This window comes from Octodon degus, unplaced genomic scaffold, assembly GCF_000260255.1.
Source record: "Octodon degus isolate 3935 unplaced genomic scaffold, OctDeg1.0 scaffold00362, whole genome shotgun sequence".
Taxonomy (NCBI): domain Eukaryota; kingdom Metazoa; phylum Chordata; class Mammalia; order Rodentia; family Octodontidae; genus Octodon; species Octodon degus.
This window is the reverse complement of record NW_004524938.1, coordinates 809,756-834,303: the sequence shown is the minus strand read 5'-3', so window position 1 is coordinate 834,303 and position 24,548 is coordinate 809,756. Positions and strand designations below refer to the sequence as shown.

The following is a 24,548-nucleotide window of genomic DNA, read 5'->3' as shown; positions in this document are numbered from 1 at the left end:
CTGTGAGGCTGTATTTCATGTAAGTCCATCCACTTTAGTTTTCTGCTCCTGAAGGAAATAAGTAAACACAAATTTAAACATAAATAAGGGATTATCTTCTTGTAACTAAAATGTATCCAGTTTATGTGCATTTTTTTCTACTCCAGTGGGTTTTATATTTAGATTATGTGAGAAATGCATCAGAAAGCTGTACTTCTTGCTTGACTCATACTGCTTATCAGTGCCAACTTCTAATGGGGAATTAATTTATGCACGTTGCAATTTAGTATTCTGTCTAAAACAGAGCAGGATAGTGGAAAATTAATCTGAATCTCTCTCTCTCTCTCTCTCTCTCTCTCTCTCTCTCACACACACACACACACACACACACACACACCTGCACAGAGTACCCTCCTAAGTGTCATTACTAATTAGTGGTAAACATTGCCTCTGTTTAAAAGATGATAACTCAGTTATTCCAAGATAGGCAGCCCTCTCTTACCGTCTACACCTGCACGAAAGTGCTGAGAGTACTTAAAACAAATGATCTGTTATTTATTTCCAAATACCAACAGGACTACTGTTGCAGCTAGCTAAACATCACGTGATATGAGGGATAACAAACATTCTGCCACAGTCCTAGATAGATCTGAGTTTGCAAAGATTAGAGCGGATAATACTGAGCGAATGAGCAAGCAAAGGCTCTGAAGATGAGGCTTCTTCCCAACAATATAAAAGCAGGATGAATTTTTAAAAGCTACAAGCTTCACTTCATAAAAAGCTTCGTGGAAATAACTTGAAGACAATAAAAGTATGCTTGTCAGCATTAAAATAAACATATCTGGACATTTATTCTGACACAGATAATACACAGTTTTGAAACTGGGTGATTAAGACTACTCTTCAAAAAGACAGAAAATTGGTAGCAGTTGGGATTAGGACTGAGGATGATTCAAGGACACCACTGAAAAACTTTGAAAGGGTGACAATACTCTCATGTAATATGATTGCATTGCAAAAGCAGAACTTGGAGTCTCCTTTTCACTCAGGACAAATCAAACTGAATTTCCCTCCTGTCTACAGGCAAAGAGGCATAGCTGGACCTTGATGAATTTTTACGTACTTTTAAAAGAAAACCTGAGACCTACTAACACTGTCATTCCTGCTAGGGCTAATTTTCTTTTTGAGCTATGTGACCTGGAAATCTAAAATATTATGGAGACTCAAAAGCTCAAAAGCCTGCAACGTTTTGTTCAAAAGTGCAAGCAAAGCATTGCTTTCCTTACTTCCAAGAAAATGGTTTCTTAGGTCCACTGCGTGCCAGACTCAGTGTTGGGCACCAGAAACTTTAAATGTACAGGGAGTGTTCTGTAAGCATTTGTTGCCATTCATTCAAACCAAACTTGGGTGAAATGGAGGTAAGAGATACTGTAAGTTAGCAAGTCTTCATTGAAGAGTATTTTAAATACGATCAGGTTATTGTAAAATGCAATAACATAGAGCTAAATAATTAACTAAAATTAAACACATTGACAAACAATTAAGGAACTTGATAGTCACATGTAAATACATGTTTCTAGTATATTCTAAAGTATCTTTTTTTTAGATAATTCAGTCTTTCATAATTTTGTTTACACTATCAATTTTTACTACCTTATAATTTGCTGAGATTTCTAAAAAGTCAACTCTGTTTCTTTTGAAAGAATAAAAATTTCTATAGAGGTAAGGAGAAAAATCCCTCAGGCTTAATGGGGGTTTCTGTGCTTTTCTCTGCATTCTGATTTCTATTAGTACTCAGTTGCAATCTAGAACTTTCTCTGTATATGTCTTGACTACCTCTGTTCCTGACTGGGCATAAGGAAGTCTACAGACCTTCAGTGTTCCCAATGTAACATTTAGCCCAAAGTGCAAACATTGCCTTCTTCATTTATAGATTGAAGAAGCTAAGAAAAAAAAATGAGAATAGAAAAGGCTGAGCATAAGAACAAATGAGAAAAATGTACCTTAAAGTCTCAGACTTTAAACTGATTAGTAATGTTACTTTTTATTTTAACAACATCTATACAAATATTTATTAACACCAAAGAAAAAATTGTCCTGGCTTTAACATTATTTGATTATTACATAGCAATAAACTTTTGCAAACTGGGATGAAAGTGAGCTGCATCAGGACATTATTGCTTTTACCAGTAATTTTTTTGTTGGTGGAAGCTTCTATAATACAGTTATGGGCACATAAACCACATTTGCATTTTTTGTACACTTATTGGTACATGTGTACAGTACATGATGGTTGGATTCCTTGTGGCAAGATGGTACGTGTGTACAGAACATCTTACATTTTTTTGTTCCTGAAGGAACAAGAACAGCTATGATGTTAGGATTCACCTTCCCTTAGAGCACAAAGCAAGATTTCTACTGCCTCTCAAGTTTGAAAGCAAATGCAACAAGCCTTTTACTCCCCAAAGCATTCTTCTTGTTTAGAACAGTATGCAATTTAAATTCACTTCCAAGAATATAAAATCAAATCATTTAAGAGAAGGGAAACAATCCAAAGAAAAAAGTCTAAAGACAGCCATGTGTCATTAATTCAGTTATAAATTATTAGCTGAAAGCAGCTTCTCAGCATTTGTGTTTGATGAACAAAAATTGATTGCTTCAAGGGCATTTCAGTCCTTTTGATGTTCCCATCTTTTCGCTCACCACAAATCTGAATCTTTAACAGAATGATTATAGCATTATAGTAATCCTGAGAGCCAATACTAAAGGATTTGCAAGAGCAATGGGGATCAATAGTTTGAAAAAAGAATGTCTTTTTGAATTGACAGCGCTGTCTCGCCTGATCGTGAACCTGAACAAAATAAGTGGAGTCTAAGTACACAAGCAATCACGCAGACCAGCCGCGCTGCTGCGATGAGCCGTTTCTTGGCATGCTTGAATAGGCCTGAGCACTGAATATTTCTAAAGGATTAAACCCTAACTAATGGCAACCCAAAGATATTTTGCAAACAATCAGCCTCTCCTGAAATAGTTAAGATAATACATTGTGGGTCTTGCTTTGGTATTCAAAAGACTAGGTTCAGCTACAGGTCCAACATTTGCTTTTGCGTAGTTTGAGATTATGGAAAATTGGATTAGAGGTAACATTGTCTTAATGGCCATCTCTTGTGGACCACTCTGAAAGTGAGAATGCCTGCAGTATTTTGTGATAGACTGGAAGGAACCACACTCTGAACATATAACACAGTAGAAAACCCAATAGGCCAGAATTGTGGAGAGATGAAATTACCCACATCGATAGGATTTCCATGTTGTAACATTATCCGATACCTCAAAAGACAGAAAAAGATAGCTGACTGTTAAAGACTCCTTGAACAATTCAAGGATTAGCATAAAATTATACATAAAGGAGAGCTAGGAGAGCAGCAGCACTTGCTCCCCACAGTAGGGGCATTGTTCGCAGGCGTCAATGGACTCAGAGAAAGTGTGAAGGCATCTTAACATTGTCTAAGGACTGCATGCTTTAACATTGATGTATATATTTTCCAGTTCTTTGTTTCCTCAATAAGAGGCCAGCTTAGTCCACTACAGAAAGGAGTTAGGAAGCTTCAGATGGCACACATCTGGAGAACATCCCACGGAAAATTGTGAATGGCTAAGTAATCTCTTTCAGTACCAAGACAAGGAGTGATAATTTATAGTTTAACAGACTACAAAACCTGCCATTGATTCTAACAGAAAAACTTTGAACCAAAAAAAAAAAAATCTGAAAGACCAAAATATGCAATTAGCAGAAGGAAAACAGCACAAGTGTTCACGCTGTCTTTCAAAGATGGAAAGGTTTTCTCGGGCCGAGCTTGTGTTTGCAGGCACTTTGCGGCACGGCCTCATGGACCATCTCGCTGCCGCAGTGGTGCCGACCCTCACATGTCTGGCATCTAAAGGAGTGACTCAAATTAAAAGCATATTAAAGTCACGATCACTGAGGGGTGTGCTGGAACCAACGTCAGCATTTTATTTGGAGACCATGTCTGACAACACGTGATCTGTAAAGTTAACCTTTTCCTCAAGACGCTTAAAAAGTTTTGTAGCTGTTCTTGTCTAAATGAATCAAAAAATAAAAAGGATAAGCAGGAGCCAGCATAAATAATAGATGCCCTTAAAAGGGGACAGCAAAATTGATAGCTGTACAAATGGCAGCCACCTGTACCAGGAAAACTCAAAAAATAAATAAATAAATAAATAAATAAATAAATAAATAAAAGAGCATAAGTACTTGAAAAGAAAGAATAATTGGAGATGTGACAGCAAAGAATCGAAATCACTCCCCTGAATGTGTGTAAAAGGCTCTTCTCGCTCCTACTTAATCACTGTTCTTTTCGCCCATAAATTAAAATGCAATGCATATGTTATATGCATTATGAGTATGAAGAGTCATGTAATCTAAAGCATCTTAACTTCACACAGCTTGTCCTCAGTCTGCTGGACTCAGTCTCACAATGAACTTTTCTGCATCACATGCTCATGGTTTTATTGAATTGGTGTACTGGTGGCTTGCTACCTAAAATCCTTTTATTAGCACATAATGAAGATTTTGATTTATTCTTCTTTCCTCTTGCAGAGGAATAAAGGCCTTTTTATTAAATATGGAAGAAATACATAAAACAGCAAAACACTGGCTATTTCCTAGAATGTAACTTGTGTAACTTGGTGGAGCTTGTTCAATAACACCTTTGTTGTTTTCCAATAAGAGTTTTAAAGGACTCTATTGGTGGAAAAGTAATACGCAGTTTCTTAACTAAAATTGTCTGACTCCAAACATTTGTCTAAACATTTAACTCTAACTCTTTAATAAGTCAATAATACTGTAACCAATATGGTAGAAGTTCACTTGTAATAGAGAGGTGAAGACACATAAGGCACTTCAAGGGGCTTGCTATCTAATGAAGGCCATCTATGTGTCTCCAAATATGTTTGTGGCATAGAATAAAGATATAATTTTCCCTAGTGCTCCCAGTTCCTAGCACAGAGCTCCAAAATCTCCTGCAATTTCCTTCCTGAGAGAAGTTATGTTGCTCCTTGTACTGACCTCCTTTGGCTCACATCTAAATTTATGCTAATAAAATAAATTAGCATGTGCCTTCAAAAACATCTCAGGATGGGGCTCATTGCTAGTAAGACAAAGTGAATAGAGGGATAGAACTTTCAGTCCAACCACCACATTCCAGAAAGAAGTAGAAGGACTCCCGATTCAGCTGTATAAATCCATTAGATAAGCTTATGGCTAACAAACACATCTTCCGAGGTACAAGTTTTGCATGTACACAAACTGGTGCACACCTCGCCTGAGCCATCTGTTCCATTTGGCTGCTAGGTTGTATCCTTTATAATAAACAGGTAAGTACAAATAAAGTGCTTTTCTGGGTTCTGAAAAACATTCCAGTGAAGTATGGAATCTGAGGAAGGTGTTACGGGGCCCCTCACTTTACAACTGGTCAGTTAGGAGAGATGGTGACACAGGACTCATGGCCAGCAGCTGAAGTAGGGAGAGTCTTGTGGGATTGAGCCCCTTTGTCTCTGAAAGCTGGTGATAACTCCAGGAGGTATATAGTGTCAGAATTGAATTGAATCATTCAATACTCAGTCAGGGGCTGTGAGATAGCTCAGTGGACTAAGTGTGCGCTTAGGCAAGCACAGGGACCAGGTTTCAATCCCCAGTATGGCATGCCACACAGGCTCTGCCCCCAGGTGTGCTGAGCTGGCCGCGGAGTCCGGATGTGGTAGTGCTTGCCTGTAATCCCAGTAGTGGGGAGACTGAAAGCCAGAGAACCGCTACAAGTCTGAGTTGTGTAGTGAGACCCTGTAAAAACAAACAAACAATGCACCCTCAAGAGCCAGCCAGTTAGCTCAGTGGACTAAAGCACCTACTTAGGCAGGTGCAGGGACCTGGGTTTGATCACAGGTGTGTGGTGCTGGCCCTGCCCCCAGGGCATGGGGAGACAGCAATTGAGACTGGGCGTGGTGGGATTGAGACTGGGTGTGGTGGTGCATGCCTGTAATCTCAGCGCTTGGGAGGCTGAAAACAGGATGATCACAAAGAGTCTGATCTGTGTAGTGAGTCCCTGTAGACACCATGATAAATACATTTTAAAAAATACACTTCAATACTCAGTCAGTTCCCACAGAGAAATAGAGAATTTCTTGGTATGATCAAAATCAACAGATTTTAATATCAGAAATGGTGTGAGTAGAGCAAGTTTTCTTTTTAATGCCATTAATAAAATTGATCCATTATAGCTAAAAGTTAATATCATCAATAGCGAAAAAAAAAAAATCTTGCCAATTTGAAAAGAGAATTGGCAACATTTATAACTTAAAAACCTGTATGCATTGCAAGCAATAGAAGAACACAGCAGACCAAGTGACCGCAGACAACCTTGACCTTCCTCTAGTACTCCTCATAGGACAGTACATCTAAGACATGCCCCATGGAATGTTAGCCCACAAAAACATTCGCTATAGAAAGATATCATTGTCAATTACATTAGGAATTGCTATGGCACTGAAGGATTCAATGTTTACTGTTACATAGTCTCCTCGAAAGTTCATTCAATAAATGAAAGAGCTCAACTCTGGTTAAATTGAGCAATTCCACCATATTAGAACACAAAACTCTTTATTAAATGTATAACTTGGTACACCATTACCATCCCTGAAACTAAGAGTTCTAAGGAACGCACTCTGTGAAATTCTACTGTAAATTACCCTTGGGGACTAGGTTCTTGATTGGACTAAAACAAGGCTTCTTCAGCTTAGAAGTTCAACTTCAAATAATATCAGAATTGTACCCAGTTTGGGCCGGAGAGATAGCTCAGTAGAATAAGTGCCTGCCTGTCAAGCACATGGTCCTGTGTTCAATCCCCGGTACCACACACACACACACACACACATACACATACACACACACACACACACACACACACAATGTACCCAGTTTATTTCTTATATACATAATCTGAAACAAAGCATTTTAAATTTTCTTCACAGAAGTTGGAGTGCCCTACAAAACTTTTTAATCAACTAAGACTTCTTACATATAGCACAGGTATAAAGTTCACAAAATTCCAAATTCATATAACAAATGTAGATGAAAATTTTCTGTATTCTAAGCACCAAATAAAAATAGTTGTTTGAAACACAGAGATCAGCTTTCATGGTACAAAACTTAAACAGAAACAGAGACAGAAGGCCAGTGTAAAAGGCAGGGCCTGTAGATGAATATCAATGGATCTGTGCTCTTGGTTTGAGATTATCACCCATGAGAACCAGAAGTCTTGATTGCCACTAGAGAGCTAACAGAAAAACAGAGAATTATGCAGTGGTAGAATGTTTCATGTAACTGAAAAGCAAGAATGAATTGCAAATACCAAGACCTTAAGAAACCTACAGGTAAGTTCTCTATGAATCCCTCTAAATCTTCTCTTGGCTTCTGTTTTTTTTTTTCTTCATTATCATCTCTCTGTAGACAGGCTTTCCCCACTTCGGTGCACCCATGGCTCAGTACAGTAGCCTCACAGATCCCATGCATGGGTGGTACTTGCTAGCAGTTCTAGCCACGTGCAGTAACTAAAGGTCTCAGTCCCAAAGCCAAGTTGTTGGAAGATGTTGACTGATTCACCCTTGGTCTTGTATCCTAAAAATCTTAGTTAAAGACACCAGGTAAAAGTAAATAAAGATGACCTCCAAGGGCCCATTCTGTGAAGCTGATGGAATCATTTTCAAAAATCAGAGATTACCCATGGAGTAAAGGAGTTCAAATATCCATGGCAGATTCAGAGTTACAGATCAGCAATTTGATATGGGAAGATTGGTAAATGTCATTATTAACACTAATTATGGAAAGACATGAGGAGCAAATTAATAGTAACACTGAAATTGCAGTGGTGTTTAAGATATGATAATCTCACTCCACCTATGATATAGTCAGACATTTTTCCCTTATGTATGAACTAATTTTTCAATAAGGAAAACACTATTAAGATAATCTCTCAGTTATGTTCCAACATAATTGAAAACATTTCTTGAGACATTATCCTAAATTTCACATTCAATAACTCAACTAATCCAGCAACTCAATAATAGTGTACTACTTTCACCTCCAGTTTACATGTGCTACAGTGGAGGTTTGAAGAGGCTGAGTAAGCTTTCAAATATCACATAGCTAGCAAAAGGGAAGCCACACTGTCAACCAAAAGAGTCACACTTAAAACTTCAGTGTCATCAGCCTATCCAGGCCAGTGTCCAGGAGCGAGGTATACTGGGGCTACAGAGAGTGCATAGTCACCCACGACCAAGAGTCTCCTCATCTGCTTACCTCATGACATGAAATAAATACACCCAGACTAAAAAGTGCAACTTAAATCAGTTGGCAACAAAAGCTACAAAACAGAAAATTGACCAGTAACTCAAAAGACAAATATATATACATATATATATATATATGTATTTCTAAAGATAATGAAGCACATATGCTTTATACCCTATGTAGAGAAACACTCAATGCACAGACTCTGAGTATTAATTTTTTTCCTTGATTCGTAAGAACTGAAGAGGAATTAAAAGACTTTTTGTTGGGGCAAAAGCTTTCCAGCCAGGTTTTGTTCACTGAAGTTAAAGGACAGTTAATTTTTAAATGTGTGCACTTAAGAACAGTGTTTGATCTGCCAACAAGTCAACCAAGAATTTTCAGTAAAATGGAAAAAGTTTTAAAATCTGGAAGTGATATAAGAATGCCATGAAAAATAAAATGTTTCAGTCGTGTGATAGAAGCTTGGTGCCAGGTCTGAGCGGCACTGCAGGAACCAGAGATTCCCCAAACTGAGAGCATGTGGCCAGAGAATCGTTACGTGCTCCACTTGGGCCCGGCGCTGCACTAGCCCCTTAGCATCCAGCCACTCCTAGACACTTGAGCACCAGTTTCTCTCTGTCTTTAGCTGGAACACAGAGAAGTCCCCATAAGCTCAGTGTGGTACCAATAAATTTCTCTGTCTCTTTCAAAGTCGTTGGAGGTGGGGCTACTCCCAGGCACACCTCCAGGTGACTTTGTGGGTTCACCAAGGAGAGAGTCAGAACGCTCCCAAACAGCGAGCGTACGTGCTGTCCACGAACACACTGGTTTCCAGGAAGCTGTCTTTTCTTACGTGTTCAGTCTTGTGGACAGAACAGTAGAGACAACCAAAGCTCCAGCAGTGGGGATGGGAAGAGCAGTGGAGAGTTCAGGATATGCTAGGGCCGGAATCAAACTGTACGACAGTCCTGCAAGCCTGAACAAAGGCAGTTGGTAAGAGCAGAAACTTGAATGTGATTATCACAGAACTTCCTAAGGGGAAAACCTGACTGGCATTTGAGCAAGAAAAATGTGCCATGAAAAAATCCTAAAATATACTTTTCCCCTCTCAGCCTCAGCAAATGAGTCTCAACATCATCCCCAGACACAATAACTAAGTATCCTGAAAAGCTCTCCTTAAAAACAAGAAGGAATACAGGTCAGAGAAACTCTAAGTTTCAATGAACCAATCCACAGCCTAATTTTAAAAAATTAATTAATAAAATTAGTCTTGTTTACTTAAACGCTCTTCTTGTTAAGCGTGCTGTATGTGACCTAGCAGTTTTCAAAGATATGAATGCAAAAACTTACACTCCATGCACTACGCGGAGTAGGCTTTCCTTTCGCTGAATGCTGTGGGAGGTCCCTGAGGATCTCATGCCGCTGCAGGCACAATGTCATTTAGCACCATTTATCATTCAGCTGAAGATGTGTGAAATTGCTAGTTAACACAGTTCCCTTTGACAGTCTGGCAGATTAAAAATCAGTTTCCACTGTTTGCAATATGTGTTCTATATATAAATTAATATATTATAACTGAAGTCAAAAACCACAGCTAATACTAACATTTTCATATAATTAGGAGAAGGTCCATTACATGTTCGGGAACGCCATGTAGCCTCCTTGCCCAGACAAGAGCCACAGTAACTAGCTCCACATTTGTCTCTCCCTCACACCCTTCTTCTCTTGCAAAAGATTCCTGAGTCATTCTTGGAGCGCTTGTCCGTGTTTTCTATCCCCTTTTACCTTGATCTACTTTCTTTTGTGTTTGCTTCTTCTCCCCTTTTGGTTTTAAGACACAGTCTGCTGAATAGCTCAATCTAGATATTTATTTAATAGCTAATTTACAAAGCACAATATTACCAGTGTCACTGTATTTGCTTATAATCATTTGACACATTTTATTACAACAGAAATATAGCCTTATGTTTTATGGCACCAGCTTTCTCTTTCTAGTGGAGGCTTCTAGATTCCAGGCTCCTTCCCAGCAGGAGGCTACTGCGGTAAACTCCAGGATACTGGCCTTGTAGTAGACTGCCTTTCTTCTCAAAAAGGAAAATACCTTGATCTCCTTTCTTTACTACCTCTTTCTTGTGTTCCTACAGATTGTAGTCGACGTTCTCTACATTAGTTTAGAAATTAGTCCACCAGTAGTCAACTGATAAGCTCTGAGAGACTTTACTTCTGGAAAATTGAATGTGGAGGAGAGAGGGAAGACATTCATACTTTGCAGAAAAATCAGCATTCTGTACCAACAGAAAGCATAATCCATTAGCATTCCACACAGGCTGTGCAAGGCTGTCAGATCGAGAAGTTGTTCTGGCCTTCGCCTTCTCCCCACACACTCCCATCCCAGGGGTGCCTCCATTCTGGAGCCTCCATACACACGGCTGGCACAGCATCTGGGATTTTATCGCCACTGCAGAGAAGGGATCTGGCCGGACCCACTGCTGGTTAGTCCAAATTTTTCTTATGACTGAGTGGCTTGATATGCATTAACTCGCACGGTATTCTTTGTAGTTGGTTTTTGCAGATATTTGTTCTTTCGACACATTTGTATTGCAGAGAAGAACATATGGCCCCCCAAAAACTATTTCTGTATGTATAGGTTCCAGAGTTTTCATATCTTTTTGTTTCTAATTTAGCTTTTTTTAAGCATTCTCTTTTTTTTGTAACACTTTAAAGATGTTTTCTCTATAAGGACCATGTACAGTCATACTCAAAATTCCTAAAGGTCAATGGTGTTTTAGTGTGTGTATTTCACTTAGGCAATACGTAATGATCTTCAGGGGGCTGAGGAAACAAGAAACACACATACACACACACACACACACACACACACACACACACACAGAATCCTCATAGTATAAAAATGTAGACTGTTACATTTTTTTCTGTAGGAAGCTACCCCTCCTCTGTTTTTTCTCCTAAATCCCACCCAAATTCACACATGGTATCTCTACTATCACAACTGGGATCCTGGAATGTCAAAAGCTTTTCTTCTCAAATAACTGGAACATGAAGAGAAACACGGATGATGTGGGCTCATGAGAATGAAATGAAAAGTAATCCTGACAAATCAAAAGAGAGGGGGAAAAAAAAAGGTTAGTCCTGAACAGCTACAATTAGTGGAGGAATCTCTGTCAATGGAAGCAGATCTCGTGCACGGTCATTCTTGTAGTTGCTTTCCTCACTGCTCACCTACCAAGGAAAGGATTAGAGGTTTGCTGTGGCGCACAGTCCTCGGTCTGTGGTTGGCTGGTTCCAAGGCAAAAACAGCAAGTAAGGCGGCAGAAGAAAAGCTGTTCCCTTCACGGCAGTGGGCAGAAAGCAGGAAGTGAGGGGGGATCGAGGGAGGGGGCTGTACTCTTCTACGCCCCACCCCCAGGAGGCCACTCTTCCTAGCAGACCCCCTCCTATCAGCACATTCAGCTTGGAACTCTTCGGTGGATTCTTCCATGGTTTCCCCACGATTTAATCCCTTTCCAAAGACCACGTCTGAACTCAGGAGCCTTGTGGAGGTCATTCTAGACCTAAATCAAAATTGTTATTCATATTGTTGTAAATACTGAGGAAGTACTGAATAACCTAAAGACTATGTTCAGCTATAAAAGTCATTGTTGCTGTAGCTATTTATCATAAGATATTTGTAAGGATGCTTAAGCTCAAAACTTAGCTGAAGTTCACATCAACCCAGTGGTTTGCCCTTATGATGCCAAATAATGATGATAAAAAGCTATATCTCATAGATCAACATAAGAGCAAAGTGATTAAGTGCATGAGCTTGAAGGCCATTTTCTCCACCTTTTGATCCTCTTCCCATCAGTCATTAACTGGTAGCTTTGGTCAAGTGACTTACTGTCTCCTTCCTATTTATCAATCAGTGTTAGTTATCAGTATTTTGAATAATTTTTGTGCTGGCAAATAGACACTGACACTGTTGTAGTCAGAGAAAGTAATGTTAGCTAGTATAACAAAGAACCCCAAGAATCAATGAGATACACACACACACACACACACACACACACACACACAAATTTTCATTCATTTCACGCATTACAATGTGGAAGTAGATCTGCTCATCAGTGTGGGACCTGGATGAACTCATGTATCTAGTATCTCCTCCTTATTCTACAGCCTTGACACCCATCCCTGGATCCTCTGCATCCATTCTGCAAAACGATATCTCAGGGAAGCACAGAAGACTTAAGGACCAGGTTCCAAAAATAGCTTACTCTATTTCTACCATATTTAATGATCTGGGCTGTAATCATACAGCCCCACCTAGATATATAGGAATTAAAAAATATAATCTTGCTCCATGCCAGAAAATGGAAGGGAACATGCATTCTGGAGCACTATAGTTTCCTCAGCAACAAGATTTCTTATTCTGACCAGGTGTGGTGGCACACATTTATAATCCCAGCACTCGGAAGGCTGAGACAGGAGGCTTGCTGCATATTCAAGGCCAGTCTGGGCTATACAGTGGATTGAAGGCCAGCCCTAACAATGTAGCAAGATCTTGTCTAAAATAAAAGCAAAAAAAAGCCCACGATTTCTTATACTTAGTAGTCGCTGTCAACACAAAGGGCATCAGTGTTACGAGAGCCGCAGAATGAAACTGAACCACACTTTCTAAAGTTTATGAAGAGAAAATATCAGTTAACACTTTCTAAGTCCCACCTATGTATGATGGTTGAACTGAACTGAGGACCTTCTTCTAAGTGTTTTGAGGTAAATTCTGTTATGTTTGTTTTATACATGAAGTAATGGAGATGCAGCAAAGTTAAATACTGTGCAAAAGGTTCTGGTATGAGATTGAAACAATGCTGCAATTTTAATATAGGGAACCTGGCCTCAGAGTTGTAGTCCTTAAGCACTACCAGTCCTTACTTAGAGAATGATAAACTATCTGAAACTGATACCCAATGTAATGCATTAAATATTTCTTATGCTATTTATGTGCAGAAAAATAACCCAATGGTATTGCAAACCAATAGTTTTCCCGGAGGCCTGAACATGGAAATTCTTCCCAAGCTGGATCTTTCACCTTTGCACATACTGTCCTATGGTTGTTAACTCCACTAGGTGGCCCAATACATTGTTACTCAAACACAAATCCGTTATAAGACACAAAACACAACAGACAGTCTTCGCCTCACAGTGCCTCTTCAGGGGCCACAGGCCTTGTCTTTCAGCAAAGCGGTGTGTGAAAACACAACACATGTCTTTGCACAGAAGTCTAAGCGCACAGCCTCCTGAAGCACACAGATAGATAGGAGGCTTCATCTTTCTTCCTTCTGCTTGTGTGGTCAGCTACTTTAACACAGTGATAGAAGTCTCTACCTGAAAGCAACAGCATCTCTCAGCTTCTTTTGAGTGAAAATACAAAAGAGATCCCAGGGTTGAAGCCATGTGCTCCAAATGTGGTAGGTAGCTTTAATCTTCATGCAAGTGGCAGAATTAAAGATTCTAACATCAAGATCTCTATCCTCTGGTTACTTGAGCAAATACTAATCTATCTACTGCTGTGAAGGGATTTTTGTCGATACAGTTAAAGTCCCAGGTCAGTTCATCTTAAGCAGTGGAGGTTTCTGTGAGCATGACACATTCAAATGAGCTCGTGAATAGCAGAGTTTCTGAAACAAGGAACTTGCAGAACAAACTAAGCTCTGTTGCTCGTTAGAAGATGAAGGGAGCAGCTGGGCAGACTGCAAGCAGAGGCCCTTGTCGGCATCCAGCACTAAGAACCTCAAACCTCAGTCTTGCAACCACAAGGAATTAATTTGATCAGCAACTTGAATGAGATTAGAAGCAGGCTTTCCCTAGAACTTGCAGATAAGTATCCAGCCTAGACAAGGCCTTGACTATAATTTTAATACCGTTGTGTCTGCCCAGATTTCTAATCTACAGCCCTGGGAGCAGATAAGAGGTCACTATTTTGAGTTGCAACATCTGTAATAGCTTATTACACAGTAATGGAAAATGAATACATTCCCCAACTTTTACTACTAATCACCTTCCCAAAATACCTTAATCTCAGCAATTCTGAATTTCATCATAATTTCAACTTCCAAGAAGACAAATATTTGAGCCCTTAGTGATATTAAAAGAAATTGCTATATTGAAACTAGTTCCTAATAAGAGAGTCTTTAGGAATTGAGGGGGTGAGCAAATCTTAAGGGTGAAACACTCAAGAATGGGAACTCAGAGAGCTCCCTTCCCATTCTGTCACTGAGGCAACAGTGAGAAGATAGCTGTCTGTGAAGCAGGGATCAGGCCCCCACCTCATGCCAAATTTATCTGCCAGCTCCTAGACCTGGACCTCCCAGTCAGCTAGACCTGCACAGAACTGTGAAAAGTAAACCTGTGTTTACAGGAAGCCCAGTCTATAGGTCTCTGAGAGAGAGCAGATGAAATGTATTAAGACAGATGGCTTCACTGAGCAGCATAGGTGACAAGTTTTTAAAGTAAAAAGGCAAGCTAAATACTCTGAGCTTCGGCCTGTAGAGAAAAGAATCTCCCCTGAGTATACTACAGATTCATGGGTCCTTGCGCTATGTATCAAGAGTCACATATCTCAATCTGGGACTAGAAAGAGAAAATCTTGCTCTCTTCTTACAAATCACATGAGCAGCAACCAACTTGGTTGAGCAGAATCTTCATCCATTCCTATATTGTTCAGGTTACATACACAATCTCACATTTCTCTTCAAAAGAATTGTTCATAGCATTAACTGACCCTTAGCTAGATAAATCTGCTTATCATAAGATGCATACAAAGAACATACATAAGGCGGACGTGCTGCTACACCCCTGTAATCCCAGAACCCAGGAGGCTGAGGCAGGAGGATCATTGTTAGTTCAAGACCATCCGGGTCTACAAAGTGAGCTCAAGGCCAGCCTGAACTGCACAGCAAGTTCCTGTCTCAAAAAGAATAATAATAATAATAATAATAATAATAATAATAATAAACCAAACAGCATTAACATAGAAAGGAGGAACAGGAAGAAAGAGAGAAAAGGAAGGAAGGAGGGCAGAAGGAAAGGAAAGAGGGAGGAAGAGGCAGGAGGAGCAGAAGAAGAGAAGAAAATCTATCAAAATTTTTAAGCAGGGCTATTTTAAAATTCTAGATGAGATAGTAACCATTTAATAATTTTTTCTTTATATTTAAGTGGTTTTTTTTTTTTTTTTTTTTTGGCGGAACTGGGGATTGAACTCGGGCCCTTGCGCTTGCCAGGGAAGTGCTTATTCTACTGAGCCATCTCTCCAGCCCCTTTTTTCCTTATATCTAAACTTCTACAATGACCATGTTTTTCTGGATCAAAAAATCATTATTCTAAAAGGAAAATATTTCCTTCTAGTAAATAAAGTAAAGTCATTAATGAGCTCAGAAATATTTCATGGGTCTTGGACAGTAGCTTGAGTAGAATACAGGAAATACAGCTTGTAGGGAGTTCGTCCTGTACTAGCACACAGGTGATCCATGGATTTGAACTAAAAGATCCCTGTGCACGTCCTGAACTTCTCACCTAGAGGCAGAGCCTTCAGAAAATCACATCACTTCTGGTTTGTTTTCTCAGCTATAAAAAGTAGATGGGGTTATCTGCTTATTTCCTCCATGGAAGTTCTTGATAGGCTCAACAAGATCTACATTAAAATGAGTATGTATGTTATCCACTACTGGTTTATTATTATTATTACTATTATTATTATTATTATTATCATTTTCCATACTCCTCTTTCCAAAACTGCCTTGTCAGTGATGATTTTCTTCATTTATTAATAGCATCAAATATTTTTCTACTATTTAGAAGCATTCTCAAAAAACTCACTTCTGTTTCCTAAAATTTATAGTCTGCCCTTGCAAAAAGAAATTTAGGCTCAAATATTCAGTGTACAAGGTGTGAATGAATATTTAAAATGTTTTAAACTTATTACAGAAAAAAGCATTGTTATGCATTAATCACTCCCAAAATACTATGGCTCCCTTCCAACAAATTTATTTCATTTTTCTTGCCACTTTGGTTTTTTTTTGTTTGTTTGTTTTCTTGGGGTTTTTTGTTGTTGTTTTGGTATGTATTTGGTACAGGCTCTCGCTATGCAACTCGGACTTGTAGTGACCCTCCTGCTTTCAGCCTCCCTAGTGCTGAGATTACAGGCCTGCGCCACCGCACCCAGTCTCAGTAGCTGACTTAGCATGCCCAGGGATGCATCCAGCGTGGCATGCGGTACTGGGGATCGAACCCCTGTCCTCATGGTTGCCTAAACAGGCGCTTTGTCCCCTGAGTTATCTTGCCGGCCCTTGCTTGCCACTTTCTGAAACACTTCTGGAAGTCTTTCCTGTGTGTCTTTGGTGTCCTGAAGGGATTCAAAATATTAACTTTCCACGGTCCTTTTGGCTTTGGGGAAGAGCCAAAAGTCACACAGTGCCAGATGCAGCGAATGAAGTGGATGTTAACACCCCACAGTGTTTCTAAGAGCCCAGCTTTTCGTTGGATGGCACCCAAGTGGCACTCATCATATTTTTGTAACATTTCAGGAAGACAGCATAAAAGAGGACTTCCAGAACTACATCAGAAAATGACAAGGACAAAGGGACAAGTGTCCCTATGAGAGTAAATGTGAACAGGGTCGACGACCATGTGTTTTTTTACTTGGACCATTTTTAAAATTTAAACATTCACTGCATACTTAGATTATATCTCATATGTTCCTAGTGCAAATAAATTAGATAAGATTGGGGGCAGATATTTTTCTACTGTTGTAAAAAATAACCCCCAAAGCCTAGCTCAGATTCTGTGAAGAAGCTGATTTCACAGACCTAGGCCTTTTGAAGGAAGATTTTGTCAGTAAAACCTGCCCTGTACAGAGATCTTTCTAAACATTCTCCTCACTCATTTCTTTCATCTTCTATGTTTCTAGGATGTTTGTCTGATTTCAGAACATATAGTTGTTAAATGGAGAGAAAAGTGAACTAGTTTTCACTAAAAGATAAATGTCTGGGCCACTGAGGTAGCTCAGCAGACTAAGCGCTTGCTGAGGCAGCACGGGGCCTGGGGTTCAATCCCCAGCACCACATGCCACACCAGTCCCGACCCATAATCCCAGCACTGGAGAGGCTAAAACAGGAGGATCACTGCAAGTCTGATCTATATCGTGAGACCCTGTACAAAATATATAAATAAAAAAGAAAAATGTCTGGTAAGGCAGTGCTGTCCCCCCCCCCGCACCCATCAAACAGACTAACAAGCATGAATCCCTGATAGACGAGCTTCCTGCTCCACAAGCAGGGTGAAGTGTCCGAAGGCCTGTCCTGACCTTTAAAACCTCATACATAGACTCGAGCTTATGTCCCACCTCTACCAAACCTCTGCAAAGCACCTATACTGTAAAATTATCCCCATTGCTGCTCTCTCCCGGCCCCCACTCATCCATGCCATCTCCCTACATGCCATGTCTGTCATGTCTAACACTCACTTTCTCTCTCTCTCTCTCTCTCTCTCTCTCTCTCTCTCTCTCTCTCACACACACACACACATATGCACATACACACACACGCACACCTGCATACTGCTACTATAGATAATCTGTGATAAATTTTAAAACAAATTGTAGTACTTAGGGGACTGTTAGGCTAGGAACACTTTTCAATTCAAATTATTACTGAGTAGAATATATTTGATGTCATCAATCAATTCTCCCAGCTATGCCACACACCAGAAATACAGGAGGCAATTCAATGGACTAGTTTTGTTCAGATTAGAACACGGGTTGAGGAGATTGCAGGCCTTAATTTCTGCTTCAGATCTGTCCCTTTGGAGTAGGAGCCCACGTCTAAATTCCCAAACCCATCCCTAGCCAGGAAAAAGTTCACATCCCTAACTCAAAGTTTGCTTGGTCTGTACAGCGGAGATGATAACACCATGTAAGTCAGGAGATGGTGCAGAGCCAAGAAGACACGGCGCAGAAAGTCCTCAGCAGAGTCTCGTAATGAGCATTTGATAAGTGTGAATCATTAAACAAACAGAGGGATTACAGTGAAAACTCAAGGTTTTCCTTCATTAAGCTTCTAGTGTGAGCCAGGCATGGTGGTGCACACCTGTTATCTCAGAACTTGGGAGGCTGAGAAAGGAGGATTACTGTGCATTCAAGGGCAGCCTGGGCTATATAGTGAGTTCAGGATGAGCCTGAACTACGTGGTCAGACCGTCTCAAAAAAAAAAACAAAAAACAAAAAAAAACCACTAACCAAACAGACAAAGATTCCAGAAATTAACATAACCTGCCAATACTATTTCTCCTCCAAATCCATAACTTATTTCAAATACGTTTATCGAGAACAATGCAAAGTGAGTTCCTTTCTCTCCCTCTCCTGAGGGCCTGAAAGGACTTTCTGAATGGAATTCATCTTGCTGTGCTTGCTGAGACATCAAACAAAACAAAAGAATTTGTCCCTGACCCTCTTATAATCTGTAAAAGTTGGGGGGGAGTGACAAAACTTAGGATACTGTTTGCTAACTCTCTGACTCCTCTCCTCACCAAACCCCCCTCCCTCTGAAAGTGACTATGTGCTCCAAAGAATCAGCCAGACCTAAAACAGAGAGGACTTGGGCTGACAGAGAGACAGAACTGCAGGCATTTCATAAGCTTGTGCTCAAATGTACCTTGAAAAGCATCTCCCAAGTGTCCAGTCCAAGTTGGCTTCTAAATCCAGGATCAGTGTCAGTGCCCAGGATCAGGCATCAGACAGCCCCCTGCCAAGGGCCAGGAGGCTGCTCTAGGTAGGACACTGTAACTGTGACCAGCACCAAGTACAAACAAGGCTCCAGCTTACAGCCAAGCCACAGAGAGCCAAGCCATTCTTGCAGTATGGGATAAATGGATAATGGTTGGATTGCTAGAGGATATTCAAATGTTCCTTGTCCTTTTTACTTTTCTCAGTTGGTGTTTGCCATGCGAAGGGTGAAATGCTTGTTCTCTTTCTTTTTGTACACTGAAGGGTATTAACGTTTTATAGAGAGGAGATGGATTGGTCTTTTTGAAGTGCTTGCTTTGCTATTATTGCTCAAAGAAAGAAATCAGTTCCGCATTAAGCCGAGGCTCTCATGGTAACCTGGGAGGCCAGAGGGATGTCGTGTTTGCACTTTCTGAGCTCGACATGCACAGCTAAGAGAACGTCATGGGATTCCTCAGAATTTCTTAGAGCCACTAGCAGCCCTAATTGGATCAGCACTACCCAGCTGTTGTTTGCTGCTAAATGGGTGCAACAAGAAGAGGACTTTCTTTGTCCTCAGTGGGTTGATCAGGGAGTGGGGGAAACACCTTAATCAGACCGCAGATTAGACAAACACCAATGCGGTCTCTCAGGCCTTGGAGAGTCTGCAGCTCTTACTCAGACGTTCCAGAGGCTGCGCAATGAGAAAATGTGAAGGCTGTTGTACGTGTGTGCCTAGCCACTCAGAGAAAGGGGAAGGCCACACCTGCTACGGCCCTATCGCATCATCACTCCTGAGAGCGAAGCGCTTCCTTTTGCTGCAGCTGCCCATGTTAGGTTCTAAGATGAGAAATGTGCTGCCCTATTACGCCACTCACCATCATTCCTTGCCTGAAAGTTCTCTGGCCAAGGCCCTCACCTTCCCAATGTCCATATTGTCATTGCAGCAGTTTTGTGGCTTCCATTTGGTCCTAGGCTCACAGTTTCTGTGGCAGTCTAGGCTTTGACAGTGGAAGCAGAAGCCCATACTCTAGCACATGTCCGTGGCTTTACCTCTCATTCAGTTATGATGTGCTATCCTTATTACGAAATAATAAGTCTGGCTACTGACCCAAGTAACCCAAGCTAAGTTGTTGAAAAATTCTCCAAGCCTATTTCCCCAAATATCCAATGAAAATAAATATGGTTTGAGAGAAGAGCAAACATGATGACGCATGACTTTTACAGGCTTGCTTTAGCACTTACTCTGCCTCTGGATTGCCAGAGTGGTGAGTAACACCATTCTGTAAGCACAGTGGAGTCCTTCATGTGTATAGAATGTCAAGTGTCATTAAAGACAATCAAGCAGATCTCTGATACTAACATAAACTTAATTTCTCAGTGGCTCAGTTGCCTTTCTTAAAATTATGATTTCATAGTGGTTTTTGAAAGGAAAAGTGAAAACTTAATTTTTACCATTGCTGAATTCCTATCATCTTGTTTTCTGAAATTCTGCATTGTTTCTAATGTTTTTAATTATTTTTTATTCTCTTTACAATAAACTTTAGAGAAATAAACAAAAGATTATGATTTTGGCAAGAGAGGAATAAGTTACATAAAGGTGGAAAATGGTTTAAAGAAAAAATTGCATGACCCTTCACTCTTAGAGGTTCATTCCTTGATGACATCTTAAATAAAGAACAGTATGTCCTTTACAGCCCTCGTGTATTGAGAAGAGGAGGAGTAATGATGGGACCTGATGCCATTTCCTTGTTTGCCCATCAGAATCATTCTCTGTCCATCCGATACTTGTCAGAGGCTACTTTAGGTTCATCATGCCAAATTATGCTAGTAGAGTTAGAAAACAGTACACTTTTTGTTTTCTCTCTGGGCATCAGAACAGCATATTTTGTGGAGAGCTACAGATGCTAAGTTATTTGAATCCTTCTTCAGACCTTCCTAATTTACATTGTCTGTGGCAAATAAAAAGATAAGTACAATCCATATTGCAAATGGATCATGCTACAGTAAATCTGTAGCCCTTTTTCTCTGCATCTTCTGTACCTCATGGAATTTATATTGCAGTCATAATAGTGTCAGAACTACACTATGAATATCTTTCTGCTAATTATGCCCAGTTTTTAAAACAGTACCCATTTATGAAGACAGTATTATGGTATGCTTGATTATGCCCTAAATAATTCTGTAAACATAAAACATGCTGAATAATATTGGAGTTCCACTAAAGAACGGCAATAAAAATAAAGCCATTGCATATATTCCAACTCTTTTTCCTTTTTACAAAGAATCCTTTTGATAGGATGTAACATCCTTTAAAACTCCAGAATTAAGTATATCCATAAATATTAATCCAGGCTTCAGTGAAAACCTGGAAGCAGAAATTGTAGAATAGAATCAGAGAACAATCTCAAAATAATAATTGTCATATAATATTCGTTACACTAGATGTTTTTCAAGTGATGAGCTAATTACAGCTTAGATACTGTCCTTCTAAACTTTAAAGGCATTGCCTTTATACTCCTCTACTGAGATTTCAAAGTAGAGATTCTCCTCTCTCCATTTTAAGGTTGAGAATTCTGACACTTATAAATGCACATATGCAGCTCAGTGTCATGGTGAAGATCGGTCTTGAGGTCACATTTAAACCATGTGGCTCCATGAACTTTTAGATTCCAAACCCCCCAAAAGCAGAAATAGCAGCAAACTTCCCCAAATTAGGTTACTATTATATCTCATGAGATACTTTTTTGCATACCTGTGGATAAGCTAGAAATATCTAGTAGGAAAGTTTCCTCAGATTGCAATCAGAGTGCTCATTACTGTGTTCACCTCCTAATACAAAAAATGGCCCAAATCATTTCCCGTGTTGAATCACAGACGTAACTGGGCAACGCGTTGCTGATTGCCTTCCTCTCCTCCTTCTGACCACCTGGTCCTGGCTTGATCCACGCCCTGTCTCTGTGCTCACAACTTCTCTCCAGAAAGAGAGAGCTTCTTAGGGTGATGGCAGTGACAGCAAAGTTCAGCTTTTAAAGTATGATTTTTGCCTCACTGTGTCAACCAATAGGGTAGCTTTACTTTCTAACATTTTAAATTCAGTTTTGCACACTTGCTTCGGCAGCACATATACTAAAATTGGAACGATACAGAGAAGATTAACATGGCCCCTGTGCAGGATGACATACAAATTCGTAAACCATTCCATATATATATCATGGATATGGCAATGATCCTAAGAATTTCCATCAGGTTTTTGAAAATAGTAGGTAATAGGTAGAATTCTTACCCTTACTAACTCTATAAGCTGATATCTGTGAACTAAGCAACTACATTGAGGACAGCAATGTCTAATACTAAAACCATGCTTGAAATACCTGTCATTTTGGTCTTCTAAATGTATACTGTTTCTAATATCATATCAATTATTGCTATACTATCTTTAAAGTAAATATTATTTTTAAAAGGTAATAAAATAAAATGAGAGTCAAGAACAAAAATTTAGGATTTCTTGAAAGTATGTGATAGTATTCAATCATATGACCCATCTTGCATAACTATATCTGTTAATCTGAGCCACAGATTTGATGACAAAAATAGAAAATATATCAATCACTGTTAATCAGTTATTCTTGTTTAGAAAAACTGTAACATATACATTGCTATATGTTACCCTGTTTCTGTCTTTGCTTTTCTTGCTCTTGATTTTACTCTTCAAAAAAAAAAGAAAAATATAATAAAATAAATAAATAGATTCAATTTTGCAAAGCTACATTCACAGCCAGTTTGGATAAGTTCAAAATTCTGAAAAATATGTGTTCATCTGCAGCCTGTGACATGTGCATTGTAGGATTAGGCAATGGCATTGTTACTTCTTTTATGTACATGGTCATCTATACCTGTGACCTGTACATGAATTTAGAGTAATCTATGAGCTGGGAAACCCAGTGAAGTGCTGGGTGCAGAGTACTTAGAATCCAGACTTAATTTCATTTAAATGAAAAGCCCTAAATATACAACACAAAATTACATATGATGGGAGCTGAGAAGATAGCTCGGTAGAATAAGCACTTGTCTGGCAAGTGCAAGGGCCTGAGTTCAATCCCCGGTTCCGCCAAAGAAAATTACATATGATGCATCATATGATAAGGGTACTGAAATGTGATTTACTCAATTTAGATACACCAAAAGAGACAGAAAGATTTTTTTTCCGAGGGGGTGGGGTGGGGGTGGGGCTGGCTCAGGATGCCTCCAGGGCAGGTTTAGTAAGGCTTCAGGATCTGGGGATTGAGTCACAGCAACCTGAGCCTGACAGCTCTTTTTAAGCCGTCATTAAACAACTGAGCTAATGGGCACGTCTCCAAGAGACAAATCAAATTTCCCTATAATATAAATTTTAGGTGAGACCTTCCACTCCTGCTGGATTCTACTCCACCTAGCCCCCAGGCCCAGAGTGTATGCGAGACCTTCCATGCCTACCAGATTCTACTCCAGCCAGCACCCAGCTCTCTGTGTGTGGGACCTTCTGTGCCTGCCAGATTCTACTCCAGTCAGTGCCCAGGACCTGAGTGTGAGTGTGGCACATTCCACACTCACATTCGGTAACTGGAGGCACTTTGCTAGACTCAGATCTGTAAGAGCATCCTCTCTCTTCCTCTTTGGGGTAAACTAGTCTTCCTGGAAGACTACATGTACAAAAGAGGAGGTGATCAGATAGAACTTAGGGGAAATAATTTAAACACAAATTCCCAATGTAATATCTGCTTAGCTATATACTCATAATGTTTGTTCTTAGGGTCTAAAAGGCAAACCCATTAGATACACCCATTAGATACAAAAGTTGTCAAGAGCTCAAGCTCACTACCCATTATTATTGTTGCTAATTATAGTTCTGTAAATGCAAAACAGTAACTGCTTTAGCCACATAATCACTCTTAAGTAATAATATCAGTGCATGTTAAGGTAATAACTGCACCAAAGCTCTACACCAAAGATCTGAAGACAGTGCTATATAAAATGATGAAGAGAAGGAGCAAAATGCATTCTCAGGGCCTGAGCCCACCCAGAACAAATACAGAAAACACCAGCATAGAAGAAATTGGAAATCACACACCTGAAATCTCTGAAATAATATTATTTGAAGTAAAGAAACAACTGTAGAAAAGTATATAGGAAATCAGATCAGAAATAATCTCTGAAGTAAAAAAAGAAATGAAAACAATAATGAAAGAATTACTGAGTGCTGGGACTGTCGAATTAGCTCAGCAGATTAAAGCACCTGCAAGCAGACACAGGGGCTGGGGGTTCAATCCCTGGGTCTGCCATGCAGGCCCTGCTCCTGGTGAACGTTGACACAGCAATTGAGATTGGGCATGGTGGTGCATGCCTGCAATCCCAGCTCTTGGGAGGCTATAAACAGGCAGATCACTACGAGTCCGATCTAGTAGAGAGACCCTGAGCACCTGTAGA

At 39.8% G+C, this 24,548-nt stretch overlaps 1 non-coding gene across 1 annotated transcript; it reads left to right on the top strand.

Moving 5' to 3' along the window:
• Nucleotides 1–22,191: 22,191 nt before the first annotated feature.
• On the top strand, nucleotides 22,192–22,293 carry LOC111814574. Its single transcript, XR_002819532.1, has one exon. It is a non-coding gene; the product is annotated as a U6 spliceosomal RNA (small nuclear RNA).
• The last annotated feature ends 2,255 nt before the right edge of the window (nucleotides 22,294–24,548 follow it).